General features: G+C 26.4%; 1 protein-coding gene across 2 annotated transcripts in view; it reads right to left on the bottom strand.

The window, feature by feature from the left end:
- Positions 1-15,243, bottom strand: part of LOC100192227 (tyrosine-protein kinase ABL1) — a 42,659-nt gene extending 27,416 nt beyond the window's left edge. Inside the window, exon 1 of one of the 2 annotated variants that reach the window (XM_065791108.1) lies at positions 15,024-15,243. The gene's annotated coding sequence lies outside the window, so the exon portion shown is untranslated. The remainder of the gene's footprint in view (positions 1-15,023) is intronic. The other variant, XM_065791109.1, reaches the window with a different exon arrangement.
- Between the last annotated feature and the right edge of the window lie 324 nt (positions 15,244-15,567).

Here is a 15,567-nt window from a genome sequence, read left to right as displayed (position 1 = left end):
AAAAGGCGAATAAATATGAGGTAATCTTTGTCAAGAAAAAATTTAATTTATTTATTGAACAATATTTATTTTTATTTAAATACCAACTTTAATAAAATATACTAACATGTTAAAATATTTTAACATGACTTGTGCCACTTATAAACCGTAGAGCAGCTGCTCTTATGGCATTAGTTTTGGATAAAATTTTATTTTGATAAAGATCACAGAAATTACATATGATTTTGATAATATAAGTCTTCTCTTTTTCTGTGATAGTTTCAATTAGAAAAGCATGGACAAAGTCACATGATTTAAAAGTTTTCAAAGTAACTCTTTTATCCTTTAAAATATAATCCATATTCGAACTTTAACGAATTTGGAGAGAATAGAAATATACTAGGTTTTTATATACTAGTTTGTCTTATTTTATATAGAAAAATACATAGTCATTAGTAAAAAAAAAGACATTAAACTAAAATATGCCTATTAATTTAATTTAACGTAGTAATTTAATGGAGTCTGTAATGTGTGAGTGCATAATGAAACCTTCATTATATAAATATATTTAACGTAATATTGGTGTCACCAGCGGATGTTATAGTCTACTCATGATTTCTTTAGCTTTATCATATAAATTGATTTATGAAAAAAAATTATTGAATTGCACACAGAAGAAATTTAACAAATTGTCTTTATTCAAAAATTGAGAGTAACAGGAAATTTTTTTTCTTCTGTGCCGGGCCCCCTCCCCTTGCTTATCTTAAAGTTAAAGGTATCCATATACCTTTAAACTAATAAGAAAAGCAAAGGGTAACAATTAATGAAGAAGTAATTTTTAGTACAATAAAAATAAACTGTTCATATATTGGCACATTTTTTTTAATATCTCGAAAAAATGTCTTAACATTTTTTTTATCAGAGATTACAGAATTTTTTTCATTCAATCAGAATGTTTTTTGTAATATAAATTTTTACTGAATTTTTATTAAAAATATCTGCAAAAAATTTCTACTTAAGGATTGACAAACTTTTTTCATGTTGCTAAGTATTTAGATAAAAAGTTTAGCGTAGAATTACGTTAAATATGACTGTTATAAAAAGATAAGAAATATCATCGTGATAAAAAGTTACAACAATTATTTTTAATGTAACTTCTTTCAAACTTTTGTAACAAATAATTTTACATATCGTTATTCAAAAGTTAATGTGGTTTTTTTTTAAATTAATTACTTCTTTTATCTCACAACTAATTTAAAAGTTAAAAAATTATAAAAAGTAGCTTAGCCAAAATCGCTTAAGGCGTATATAAATCGCTCTACGTATAACGCTTTAAAACATGGCCTGATATATATATATATATATATATATATATATATATATATATATATATATATATATATATATATATATATATATATATATATATATATATATATTAGGGCTGTTCATGTGAACACAGGAAAAAAAAATTTTTCTCGGATTTGAATGCATAGTTGTTTATTTTGTGCCATTTGACATAGTAATTGACTGTGGAAAAAATCTTTCCAATCAGATAATGTTTAGGGGGTGCTCAATGACCATAAAGTTTTACGAAAAACGTCAAAAACGTGTAAAAAGTTCCAAAGTTCCAAAAATTTCTAGAACCTGGTTAGTTAGATTTTTTCCACTGAAATATTGTCTGATTGCGTGCTATATAGATTAATTAAAGTGCAGCAGATTAACTGTCATCAGGGCACCAGACTAAAAAACGTCTGCTAGTGTTTAAAACAACTGTGTTTATATCATTTTGTTAAAATCTGTATTCATAATTTTAATACTATTATTTAACTCAATTTAGAATTTGTTCAAACAGAATAAAAAGGTTTACAAGTATAAATATTATTTTTATTTGGAATTTCAGTTTGACAACAAATGTATTAATATTTTGATAGTACCTAACCTTAGTAACCTATTACAGAAAACTAGCATGGTAGTCTGGTAGTGTATTGTTTGTTATTAAGTGCAGATAATAATAATTTCTAATTTGAAAATATTTATTTAATTTCTTTAGTAATAATTATTATAATATATTGCTGCAGCTGCATAAACCAACAACTGAATGATAAGTTTGTATAATATGGTATTGAGTTTTGATTTTCTCATAATATTTCAGTTATCATTGAAATGGCAGCATCATCTCGTGTTGCTATCTCTACACGACTTCAAACCAAAATCTTTTTAATTGGACAACCAGAGCCAAATCTTCCAGATAAAGTTCTTCCCTTAACATCTGATGTTTTAAAAACATTTTTTTATCATCTTAATTCAACCAAAAAGTCAGTGCCTGAAAGTCTTAAAACAACTGTTGATGAACTGATTATTATTTGGAATAAAGCCCGTATTCCGACAGCATTTCATCCGAATGTAGTCTTAAAGTTGAAAACTTTAGTCCAGGAATTTAAATTAATAAAAAAAAAAAAATCCAGATTGTCAGATTCTCAGAAATCGAGAGAGAAATCATTTACAGACACCATTGGCCTACTTTTTGACATTGCCCACAAGGATGCTGAAACCATGATCAGAATTGAAGAAGATAAAGAATTTTTATTGGATCAGAGATGTCAGAGAAAAATGGTGATGTTTGGAGAGGACAAAGAACTTTCAAAATTAGAAGAAAGAAATGAAGCAAGGAAACAAGCAGAGAGAGAACGAAAGCTAAAAGAAGAGCAAAGACAATCTGGTGCGAGTGCAATAGTTCCTGTTATTGAACCTTTACATGACGAAAGTTATAGTGATGACAACGATAACGATGCTGTTGATAATGACAAAATGGTTGATAGAGATTTTGAGATAGAAATCCCTGTTTATTACAGACAACAAGTCAGTAAAGCAAGTTCTTCAGGGTCAGCTGAATCAAGTTTAGCAAGTACTCCAAAACGACAATGTATCTTAGATACAATTCTTGACTCGCCTGATGTTTCATCAACATTAGACAGAATTAATCTATCTGACACAAAATTTACTATACTAGCAGCAGCAATTGCAAGGGCTGGTGGACAGAACCTCGATGATGGATCATTGTCACGTTCTACAGTCCGTAGAAAACGAACCTATCATCGATCAAATATTGAAGCCACTGTTCGAACTGAATTCTGCGATTTGGACAAACCACCATTAATCGTCCACTGGGATGGCAAACTGATGATATATCGTACAAATTCTGCAGCCCCTAAAGCAAATGTTGACCGGCTATCTGTAGGTGTGACAGGTCACAATGTTGACAAAATACTTGGAATAGCAAAACTATCAGCTGGAACTGGAGAAGCCCAAGCAAAAGCAGTTATTCATCTGCTTAATTTCTGGGACATAATTGGTGATGTTATTGGAATGAGTTTTGATACTACAGCCTCTAACACTGGCTCCAAAAATGGTGCATGTGTAGTTCTAGAGAAACATATAGGTAGAAATTTGTTATATTTCGCTTGCAGACACCATGTTCATGAGATCATAGTAGCAGGAGTGTTTGGATCACTATTTGGACCATCGTCTGGTCCCAACATACCTCTTTTCCAGAGATTTCAGCAATATTGGCCCAAAGTTAATCAAGGAAATTTTAAACCTCTGGATGACATTCGAATGAAAATACCCCTGGTGCAAGAACTACAAAATGAAGTGATTGCATTCCTCAAAGAAAACCTGCATGTTAAAATGCCAAGGGATGACTACAAAGAAATCATGGATCTCTGTCTGTTAATACTTGGAAAACTGCCTGATCAAGAAGAGAAAAATTATCATTTCAAGATCCCTGGTGCTTATCACATGGCTAGCTGGATGGCCAAGGTTATTTATTGCTTTAAGATTTATTTATTTCGTGAAGACTTCAAGTTGACCACAAAAGAGGAAAAAAATCTCTGTGAATTTTGCTTATTTGCTAGTCTGGTTTATGTAAAATCTTGGATATCATGCACAAATGCCAGCGATGCTCCAGTTAATGACTTGTTTCTGTTTCAGCAACTTAAGCAGTTTGCAGTTGTGAATAAAACGATTTCCGAAGCAGCAGTCAAGAACTTTCAAAACCATTTGTGGTACCTTTCACCAGAATTGGTCCCACTAGCTTTGTTTTCAAACAAACTTCAAACGGAAGAGAAGCGAAAAATGATTTCCAACATGAAATTTCACGGTGAGAACTGGTCTGAAAGGTTGATCAAATTAAAGAACATTGAAAGTCTAGAGAAGAAATCTCTGGACATGCTGGTGACATCAGTTTCAGCAAGTGCGTTGCGGTCAATGAAGGTTGATATTGATTTTCTGTTCAACAACGATCCAGCTACCTGGAATGATTCCCCAGAATACCAAGAAGGAAAAAGTTTAGTATATTCATTGAAAGTAGTAAATGATGCTGCCGAACGATCTGTGGCTTTAATGTCGATGTTTAATGAATCGATTACAAGGAATGAATCTGAAATGCAGAGGTTAATTCAGGTGGTTGAGGATCACAGAAAGCGAGTGCCAGATGCCAGAAAGTGTACTCTGAAGAGTTATAGTCCTCGCTAGCATTAACATTGCACGAACTATAACATTACGATAATTAAATGTTAATTGCTCATATGTTTTTTTGTTTATAATTCGTATTTTAATCAATGACAAAGAGTCAAAAATCCTAGTGTTTTATTTTGGAAAAATTCTGATATAACAAAAACCGCAGAACTTTAGTCGTATTGCAGTATTTTATTTCATTAATTTCTCTGCTAATAAACCAGTCTAAAGTGGATGTGGATTGTAATTTGTATTCAGAATTTAATATTTAAAGATAATTAAAACTGATCAAATCTGAAAAATCTAATTAACCGGGTTTTAGAAATTTGTGGAACTTTGTTACTTTTTCCATGTTTTTCACATTTTTCGTAAAACTTTATGGTCATTGAGCACCCCCTAAACATTATCTGATTGTAAATATTTTTTGCACAGATAAATACTATGACAAATCTCACAAAATAAACAAATAATCAATCAAAACATAAAAAAAAAAATTTTTTGGACAGCCCTAATATATATATATATATATATATATATATATATATATATACATACATATATATGTATATATATATATATATATATATATTATATATATATATATATATATATATATATATATATATATATATATATATATATATATATATATATATACACTCTTGTTGGGTCATCTTTAATTTTTACTATAAAATGTAAGCTTTGTTTTTGTTATTTTTTTAATTAATTTAGAAAAAGTTTTAAAAAATATTTTTTTGTTGATAGATTGCCTGCCAAAAAAAATATTTAAAAAATTGCATTTCACATCCGATTATTGCGAGAAAACACTTGAAGGTAAACTGAACAGTTGCTTCTTGCTTAGATGTGTTTTAATTTTATTTTCATAAAATTTCAGTGCTTTTGATCTAGTTCATTTCAAGGAGACAGATCATCCTGGAGCTTCAAAGCCGTGTTGCTTCACAATAGAAACAACTACCTGTCTCTGTCTCCCAATGACCCACTCTGAACATCTCAAAAAGGACTGTCAAAATGCTGCTTAGTGCAATATGAAGACTACAGATGGGAGGTCTTTTGTAGTTCTATATTATAAACTTATTTAAAAAAATGTATTTCACACAAAATATGGAACAATAACAAACTTTTTAATGTCAAACTTCATACTATGTCCTCCTTTTGCCTTGAGACAAGTTGAGCGCGGTACTAGCAGGGACATGGCGGGGATCGAACTCGGAACCTCTCGCTTATGAAGCGGGCACTTTACTACCACACCACTATGGCATATACCGCTTTACCCACTACACCACTACCGCACATACCGCTTAACTGTCAAATTTATTTTAAAATGTTACTAAATATTATTTTAAAATGTTACTTAAATTTTATTTATTCTTTTTAAAAAAATTAGCTCATTTTTATCGCAATTATTTTTTTCGGTTTCCCTTCATAAAGATTTTCTTTTACTCAAAATTAAATTTTAAATAAAAATGTTCCGTGTCTGCATCAAGGATTTGCACCAAACATAAGTTAAACTTTTATAACGCAAGTTAAAGCGCAGCAGTTATTTTTTAATAAATGATATATACAGCGATATAATTTTAATAAATGGCGTTTGGAAAAATAATCTTTGCTTTTACAACAAAATTGCTAATAAAATAATAAACTTTTAATAATAAATAAATAAATTACCTAATGTAATTTTTTTATTTGTTACTTGGTAATTTATTTAAAATAAAAAATCATTTTTATTTGCAAAGCTGCAATTAGAAATTTAAGAAATAATCATTTTTATCAAATAAAAATTTAACGTATTTTAATTTGTTTAAACAAATGTCGAGAAAAGAAAGAAATTCGTTTATTAAAAAAAAACAACGGAAAAAAACACAAAATGACATAACAAAACACAAAAAACTAACAGTTCTATTTGTGTTAATAAGCTATATACTAATTAAAAAGTTCACAACCCAGAGGTAGGTTTGGGTTGGTAGCCCTCCTATCAAAGAACTTAAAGTTGGTGTATTGATGAGAGTTGATTTGGTTTGGCTTCACTTTTAAAATGTCACCAAAAAATTCAGACATAAATACGTTACTACAAGAAATGTAAGAAAAAATCGAGCAATTGGAAAAAAAAAATAGATGAGAAAGACGTTCTTATTAATAATCTTGAAGGAAGGGTAAATGAATTAGAAAATAAATTGGGCCAAGAAAAATCAAAAGATCTAAATAATTGGAGTTGTAAAAAGAAAAGTTTAAACAAATAAAGGCCAAAATGATATTATAAACACGTTTCTACATGAGGAAAAATAACATAATAAAAGAAAAAATAATATTATTATATTTGTTAAATTAGCAAATCATGATAAATTGACAAGAAAAAATCTGATAAAGATATGGTAAAATATATTTTTGACTCAACAAATGCAGACAAGGATAAAATAAAAAAAGTAATCAGACTCAAAACAAGAGACATGTCCAAAATGCCACCAGTTATTATTGAGACAATCTGTTAGACAAAATAAGTGTATTAAAAGCTGCATACATTAACAGAAACAAGATAAACATCTACTTTAACTCAGATATGACAGAATCTGAAAGAGGTCTTATTAAACAGTTACATAGTGAAGTTAAATCAATCATGCTAGCTTTAATCAAAACAATGAATACTACTACACTATAAGAAATTTCAAAATTGTTAAACTCATAAAAAAAACCAAAACAATAGCAATCAACAATTTATTTGTATCAACCTGCAGGTTGATACAAATAAATTGTTGATTGCTGTCCCTTTAACATTTTATTTTATTGGCTGTCCCTTTAACATTTAATCCTGTATCTAATTATGTTAAATCACAAGTATTGCTATGCAAATCAATACCCAAATATCATCTATGTTGTAGATATACAAATGCGATTTCACTAAACAATAAATTTGATTTGTTTTTGTTAGAAATAGCAGTGTATAATTCTGACATATTTATTGTAACCGAAACTTGGTTTAACTTATCAAGTAACATAAATATAAATGGGTTCAATGTTTTCAACAACAATCAATCTAAAGCTAACTCAACTAAATGCCATGGTAGAGGTGTAGCTATCTATGTTAAAAATAAATAAATTGCTTATACTCCTTATGTCCTAGCATCTGAAGAAATGACAGTTGAATAAAACTAGTGTGTCATTAACACAGAAAATGAGAATATCTGATTTGGTAGCATTTATCGTACACCAGATGCTACTTACTACTTACAAATCAAAAAATCAATAAAATAATAAATATAGCAAAAAAATGTGTTGATTGCAACAAATATTCAGGTTTACCCTTAGCCGGAGGATTCAATTACCCAAATATAAAATGGAATGATGAGAATATCCAAGTAGTGACAAAGAATGATAGACAGGCACAAATATTTTTAGACAATTTAAATGACAACTTTTTGACTCAAAGCATCAAAAACCAATATTTAATTCAGGCACACTGTCAGAAGGATACACCTTAGATTTTATTTTAACCGATGCACCAGAGAATATCTTGATCATAGGCTATAATCCTCCATAGAGCAATTTAAATAATATTATTGTATTGGAATTACATCTTTAAAAAACCAACTACATCAAAAACTTCCTATGGGAAATCAAAGTTTAACTACAAAGCCAAAAATAATCAAGAAATTCATTCAAAAATAATCAAAACAATTCATTCCATACTATAAAATGGTTACATGTTTTCTCTAATAAAAACGTTGATGATTGTTACAAAATCTTTGTAAATACATATCACAAATTATCTAACAGTTATATACCTAAAAAAGTCCATAAACACATAGCTTTAAAAGCATGGATTGAGAAAAAAATGAAGGCAAAATCAGACATAAAACAACCTTATGGAATAAATTAATATCAAATAAATCCAAGTCACCCATTTTGGTTCAACGATACAAAATACAAAAATAATAAATTAGTTAAAGACACGGTGAAGTTATGCATATCGGGAATACAACAAAAGAATAAGCGAAACATAAAAAAAAAATCCCAAAATATTTTACAGTTATGTTAACTTTAATAAAAAAGTTAAAAGAGGAATAACTTAAATGTCTGATGAATATAATAACACTGTAACAAATAGAGAATCTATAACAAATATTTTACACCCTAGTTTCAATTCAGTTTTTGTTAATGAAGATAGACATAGCATACCAAATATGCCATAGAAGACTAAAATTATTTTAGAAGTAGATAATATAATTTAATATAATAACTTGCCATAATATTGAAAATAAATTTAAAAAATTAGATGTTTACAAAGCTGTTGGAGTAGATAGGATAAACCCAAATGCCTTAAGTAAATGTCATAGTACTCTATGTGAACCATTAAATTTAATATATATAAAATCATTGACTGAGAAAAAATTACCTGAACTCTGGAAATCAGCAAATATAACCTCAATTCTTAAAAAATGTAATACGAACAATCCATCTATTTACAGGCCATTCTCATTGACCTCTATCCCATGTAAAATTTTAGAATCATTCATTCGAGATAAAATTATGGATTATCTAACAAAAAACAGCTTATTAAATGAAAATCATCATTAGCTCAGAAAAAAAAAGCTGCACAATAAACCTATTGTAAACTCTTGAAGACAATAACAGAATAACAGACAAATAACAGATGCACTAGAAAATTGCTACACAGTTGATATGTTGTATCTAGACTTTGAAAACGATTTTGATAAAGTACCATACTCTCGTTTGATCACTAAACTTCAATCATATGGTATTGTGAGAAATTACCTAAGATGGATAGAAAAGTTTTAAACTAACAGAAAACAGAGAGTGGTCCTCAGCGACACTATCTCAGATTGGCTACAAGTTATCAGTGGTGTACCACAGGGATCAGTTTTAAGACCACTGCTGTTTTTGCATTTTTATTAACAATTTGCCAGATCAAGTCAAAAACTCTATCAAAATTTATAAAAAATGTGGATGATTCAATAAGCCTTCAAAAAGATATAAATAATATAATGGTATGGTCATCTATCTGGCTCACAAAAATTTAATTATAAAAAATGCAAAGTTATGCATATCGGGAAAAAAAATCCAAATGTTACATTTATAATGACTGATATTGATTGCAATTAGAATTATACATTATGTAACACAAAACAATTATCAAAATACATCAAAAGAAGGTCTTTACAACAACACAAATTCAAACGAAAAAACCTTTTTGCATAAATACCTTCAGATATCACTTTTTCCAAAATCAAGTTGTAAATGCACAGAACAACATAACATCTGATAATAGAAGCTGCTTCAATAAATAACTTTAAAAATAAACTCGACAAATCTGAATTTTGCAGAAACTATTTGTTAAAACATAAAAAACAAACTGAGCTGTTACAGTGCAATATCTACTGTTATTGCACTTCACAACTGTTTACTCCAGTTGTTACAGCTATACCTTATTATTATATAAACATTTTTTAAAATGTAATATTAAATTTAATTATTTAATATAAATAAAAAACTGAAAGAAAATAAATATTCCCTAATAGTGATATTAAAAAACGAGTTAAATAATATTTAACTTGTTTTGCGGTAATTTAAAACAAATTAAAACAAATTAAACAAATCATAAATTTTAAACTATATTGTTTTAAAAGTCTTGCTAAAAATTTAAATATCTATATCTGGTATCGGAATTAATTGTATGAATAACGGGTAAAAGAAAAATACTTTTCACTGACTAGTTCCTCCAGAAGACATAAACTACCTAACCTAACTGAAGATTATCTGTTTAGTAGATGCTCATTTTCTAATCATTGGTTGTGGCAATTATTAATTATCCGAAGAAGACTATAGTATATTTTTAAAGAAAAATACTGCAGCAGAGTAGAGTATATGTATGATAAGGTGGATAACTTGTTTGATGTGTCTAAATGACTATACTTAAAAAAGAAACTTATTTTTTGATTTTTTTTCTTCAGCAATAAAGTTTTCTTGCTAATTTTTGTTCAATTTTCAATTCATTTTTTAACATATGTGTGATATAATCACAGAAGTTTTTTTTATTACTATATTAAAACCATCTTGTATTGAGACTTTAACATAATTACATTTTTACAAAACATAGTGGCTTTCTCGAAATGTGAATTTTGTAAAAATACTATAATACTTTTTTCAATTTCAAGCCTTAATCAGGGTGTTAACCAGGAATAAATTTGATACAGCATTTTGACCAAATTGGGAATTTGTCAAAAAAATTTTCTAATCCTACCCCCAGCCTTCCCCTCCCTGATATTAAAAAGTGTTTCAGAAACTGCACTCCACTGCAGCGCTGCATACATTGATTGGACAGCGCCAAAAATAAAATAAAATACCATCTGTAATATATATTAAAGATAAATATGAAATTAACACAAAATTAGACATAGTTTCACAATGACACGGCAAATTAAGCCAAAGATATATTAAGAATTATATATTTTTATATTAAAAAATAATCAGTGTATATTAATTATTATTAGGAATAATATATTTGATTTATTTTTAATCCTAATATATTGTTGCGGCTTTCATTTAAAGAGAAATCTTTTAAATATATATCTCTTTTTCAATTGTGAGAAATCTTTTAAATATATATCTCTTCTTCAATTAAATAGCGATTTTTAAAGTAATAAAGCAATTTATGTTAATTGAAAATCTCCGCGGAAGAGAGCCAATGATCTTCTATTTATTGTTTAAATTCTGCTTGACATTTTTTATGGACGAACCTTTACACCATCTTGTAATAAGTTGTGTCCTCAAAAGAAATGTTTTAAAAATAAAAAAGATTTGAAAATATGAACATGAGCTTATAAATTTCATACTTCACATTATTGCGAGTTCATTTTTATAAATAATATTAATTTTCTTTAGACAAATCGCATAGTGGAACAAAGTTACAATCACAAAATCTCAGCAAAAACAAAAACAAATGTTGTTTAATTACAAAAAAATATTAATTGCAAGCGTTTGCACACTATTGTGGCAACGAAGAATAGCAATAATTATATTTTAATTAATAAAATGTTTTTATAACTATGGTTCATTCAAAAATTTAAATTTACTTTTATGTTTTAACTTCAAGCAAGCAGTGACTCCAGTTTTCTTATTTTTTAAATTTCTAGTATCAGTTTGTTGTAATAAAAAAAACATTCTTGTTATTAAACATATTTAATCTAAGTTTTATTATACGCATTTAATATACATTTTAAATAAAAGCAAGCAGTAAAGTAAAGAAATCTATTTTTCTCGTTAAATAAATTTCTTCTTGTACAAATTTGTTATAATAATAAAACATTTTATGTATTTAACTTATACTTCAGAGGTGGTATTTTAAAAAAGTTAGTTGAGAAAAGATAGTAGATAAGTAAAAAATGATTTTAGTCAAAGGGATCACGTAAATCAGTTGATTTAAAATACCAAACAAAAAAAGAGAACTAAAAGACATACAGTGAAATCCATAATTGATCAAAATTTCTAATGTATCTGACATAGGCGGCTTCTTATTATTTTTGTTGACGAATCACATGTACTACTTGAAGTAGAGTTTGCAGTAAGAGTTAATAAGTTATTTAACTTTTCAGCCAAAAAGGGAAAAACTTCCAAAGAAATAGCATTTGTGGGTGTTAAACCAAACATGTTTTTTTTTTTTTTTAGATTGTACTCTATTTCTTGCTAACTTTTTTAATATAATATTTGCCGTTGTTGAAAGGTATTGCAAAAAACTATTTGCAAATTTTGAGAAACAAATTTTACAAGCAAGTTGCAGTGAAAATCTCTAAAATGGCTGGGAAAATCCCAATTCTCAAGAAGTTTTTTCCAATAGTCATTTTCACAGTTATGCAATTGCGTTGTTTTACCAATAATGGCGATTTTATTTCAAGCTTTACACAAATTAGAGTTTTGTATGTTATTTTTTCTATTAGTTTTTAAAAATAATTAATTTTCAATAATTTTTAGAATTATTATTCAACTTTAATTTTGAAAACTTTATTTGGGTTGGGAATTTGAACTTTTTGAGCATTTGGGAATACCGCATTTGACGGGACCCAACAGGGCTAGTTTACACCCTGTTAATATACGGAAAGGCCTTAGGTAACACATAACTTTTTTCCTTTTTTGACACAATATCTATAATACTTATATATTCTGAAAGAAATGTCATGTGCAACTCTTCGCCATTAGAAATTAATCTTAATTAAAATCAACTAATGTAAATGTTTTCGTACTTTTAAACTATGATAATTACCCAGCCGCACACTTTCAAGCAAATTTTTTATACTTATTAAAAAGAGCTAATGGGTTACGTCTAAAACTTTACGTCTTACATTAACTAAAAAAGTTATGTGCAATTTCTTTTCTTGTTAAAAAAATGCATTCAAAGATAGCAAAAAGTTTATTTGAAAAAATTTTTAAAAAAATGTCTTAGTTTTAAAATCGGGTTCCAAGCAAACAAAACATTTTCAGAAACTTTTTTTTCCCTGACAGGTTTTTATATTCTTAGCAATACTTAAAAAAAACAATTTAAAGGGGAGCACTTCCACAGATTTTGCCTGAAAATCGCTCTTAATAATGAATAATCAATTTTAAATTCAGTTTATTAGTATTGACATCACTATTGGTTACATTTTTAGTTTTGAATCTTCTTCTTTTAAAGATATTTACAATTAATTATTTCATGGTCAGAAAATTTTTCTTGCTAGTTTCTATAAGAGTACACAATTAGTAGTTACTTAATAGATACATGTGCTAGATTTTGCTAATATTCTGGTTGGTTCATTGACATTTCATTGTTTTCAATTGCTTTATATTTTTAGCATGTTGGTCATTTAAAAGAATATTGATAATGAATGATAACATTTTTTTGAATGAGACATTTAATCCATTCACTAAAAATCCAAGGAGGTGGTTATGTTCTCCTTTAAGGATCTATACAAAATACTAAAATAAAAGTTATTTTATTAATGACTAGTTTAGTAGATAATAACCAATGACATATCTTTGACAATATATTTGAATTTAGTTTTATGTCATTTCTATATTATAATATACAACCACTAGTATGAGCACTTAACAATTCTAAATTTATAAAGGAATAGCCAATAGTTTTAACCTCTTTATTAAAGATTAGTGACTTTAGATAGGTTTCAATTAGTCCAAGTATATGAGGTTTAATTTTTTTTTCATAAAATGTAACTTTTTTAATTTTATTGATTAGACCAATAATATTTGCATATGCAATTTTAATACCACTTACTACTATTGATTACTAGGTCAGACTTTAAATCCAACATACTATTTATGTTATTAAATATCGTTTTTTTTTTTTTTTTGAATGCACAATGCATATTAATTTTATATTATTTTTATTTTTGTTAATTACACATTATTATTTTTGTAATTTTGACAATTTTTACTATAACAATCACCTGGACATAAACAACTTGAAGAAATACTCAAAAGACACATTTTTAGGTGGCTGTAACCTTGACAATTATAATACTGAATAAATATTAATATGTTTTCTAAATATACAATTTTAATAAAGCCTTTCATAGCTTTAATAACAGGCCATTGTTTTTAATATATATATCTAAAAAGCCTTGTATAAATGTATGTATGAATATATACACACATACACACACATATAAATATATATATATATATATATATATATATATATATATATATATAATAATCATATATATATATATAATAATATATATATATATAATAATATATATATATATAATAATATATATATATATAATAATATATATATATATAATAATATATATATATAATAATATATATATATATATATATATATATATATATATATATATATATATATATATATATATATATATATATATATATATATATATATATAGACACACACACACACACACACACACACACACACACACACACACACACACACACACACACACACACACACACACACACACACACACATATATATATATATATATGTATATATATATATATATATATTATTATATATATTTATATATATGTGTGTGTTTATATATATAAATATATATATATATATATATATAAATATATATATATATATATACATATATATATACATATATATATATATACATATATATATATATATATATATATATATATATATATATATATATATATATATATATATATATATATATATATATATATATACATACAAACAAACATATCTTTTTGTTTGTTTATATATGTTTGAGTGTGTGTGTATATATATATATATATATATATATATATATATATATATATATATATATATATATATATATATATATATATATATATATATATATATATATATATATATATATTACTACTTGAAAGTTCAAGAATGTGTAATTTGAATGTAAGCAAGATTCTATTTACATTATATTATAAAAAAAAAAGTCTGAAATAATCATAATTTTAATAAATAAATTTTAATCTACCTTTAAAATCTTCCTTTTGTATGAATTAAATTGTTATCATGTTTTAAATGTATTTTTAGGCATACATTAAAAAGTCGTTTCAAAACAATCCAAGCATTCAATTTTTCATAAAATAACACTGCAGTAATAAAATATAGAAAAATAAAAAATTTAAGCAAGTTAATAGCGTAACTGAGGTACCATCTTAAAACTTCCTTCCTAAACCAATATTATATGAATTATTGTTATAATTATAAAATATATTAGAATAAAAATAAGGAATAAATGTTAAATAGAGAAATAAGCAACCATTATTGCTTCATACAAATCACAATAGCAACTTTTTTTAAATATTAAAATGCTTATACATCTTCATAATTTATTTTTTAATTTTTTAATTTAACTTTCATAGGAATTAAATTAACGAAATTAAATTTTATTATCATTTTTGATAATTTATTAAAGACGGTGACGTAATTATTTGGAATTTGTTTTAAAATATGCAAACAAAATATTTCAAATGTTTTCAAGACGCATCATTTTTGTCGACTTAACATTTCGCGAC

The sequence above is a fragment of the Hydra vulgaris genome, chromosome 02, assembly GCF_038396675.1.
Source record: "Hydra vulgaris chromosome 02, alternate assembly HydraT2T_AEP".
Taxonomy (NCBI): domain Eukaryota; kingdom Metazoa; phylum Cnidaria; class Hydrozoa; order Anthoathecata; family Hydridae; genus Hydra; species Hydra vulgaris.
Note: the sequence above shows the minus strand (reverse complement) of the source record. Positions and strands in the feature narration are given on the sequence as shown.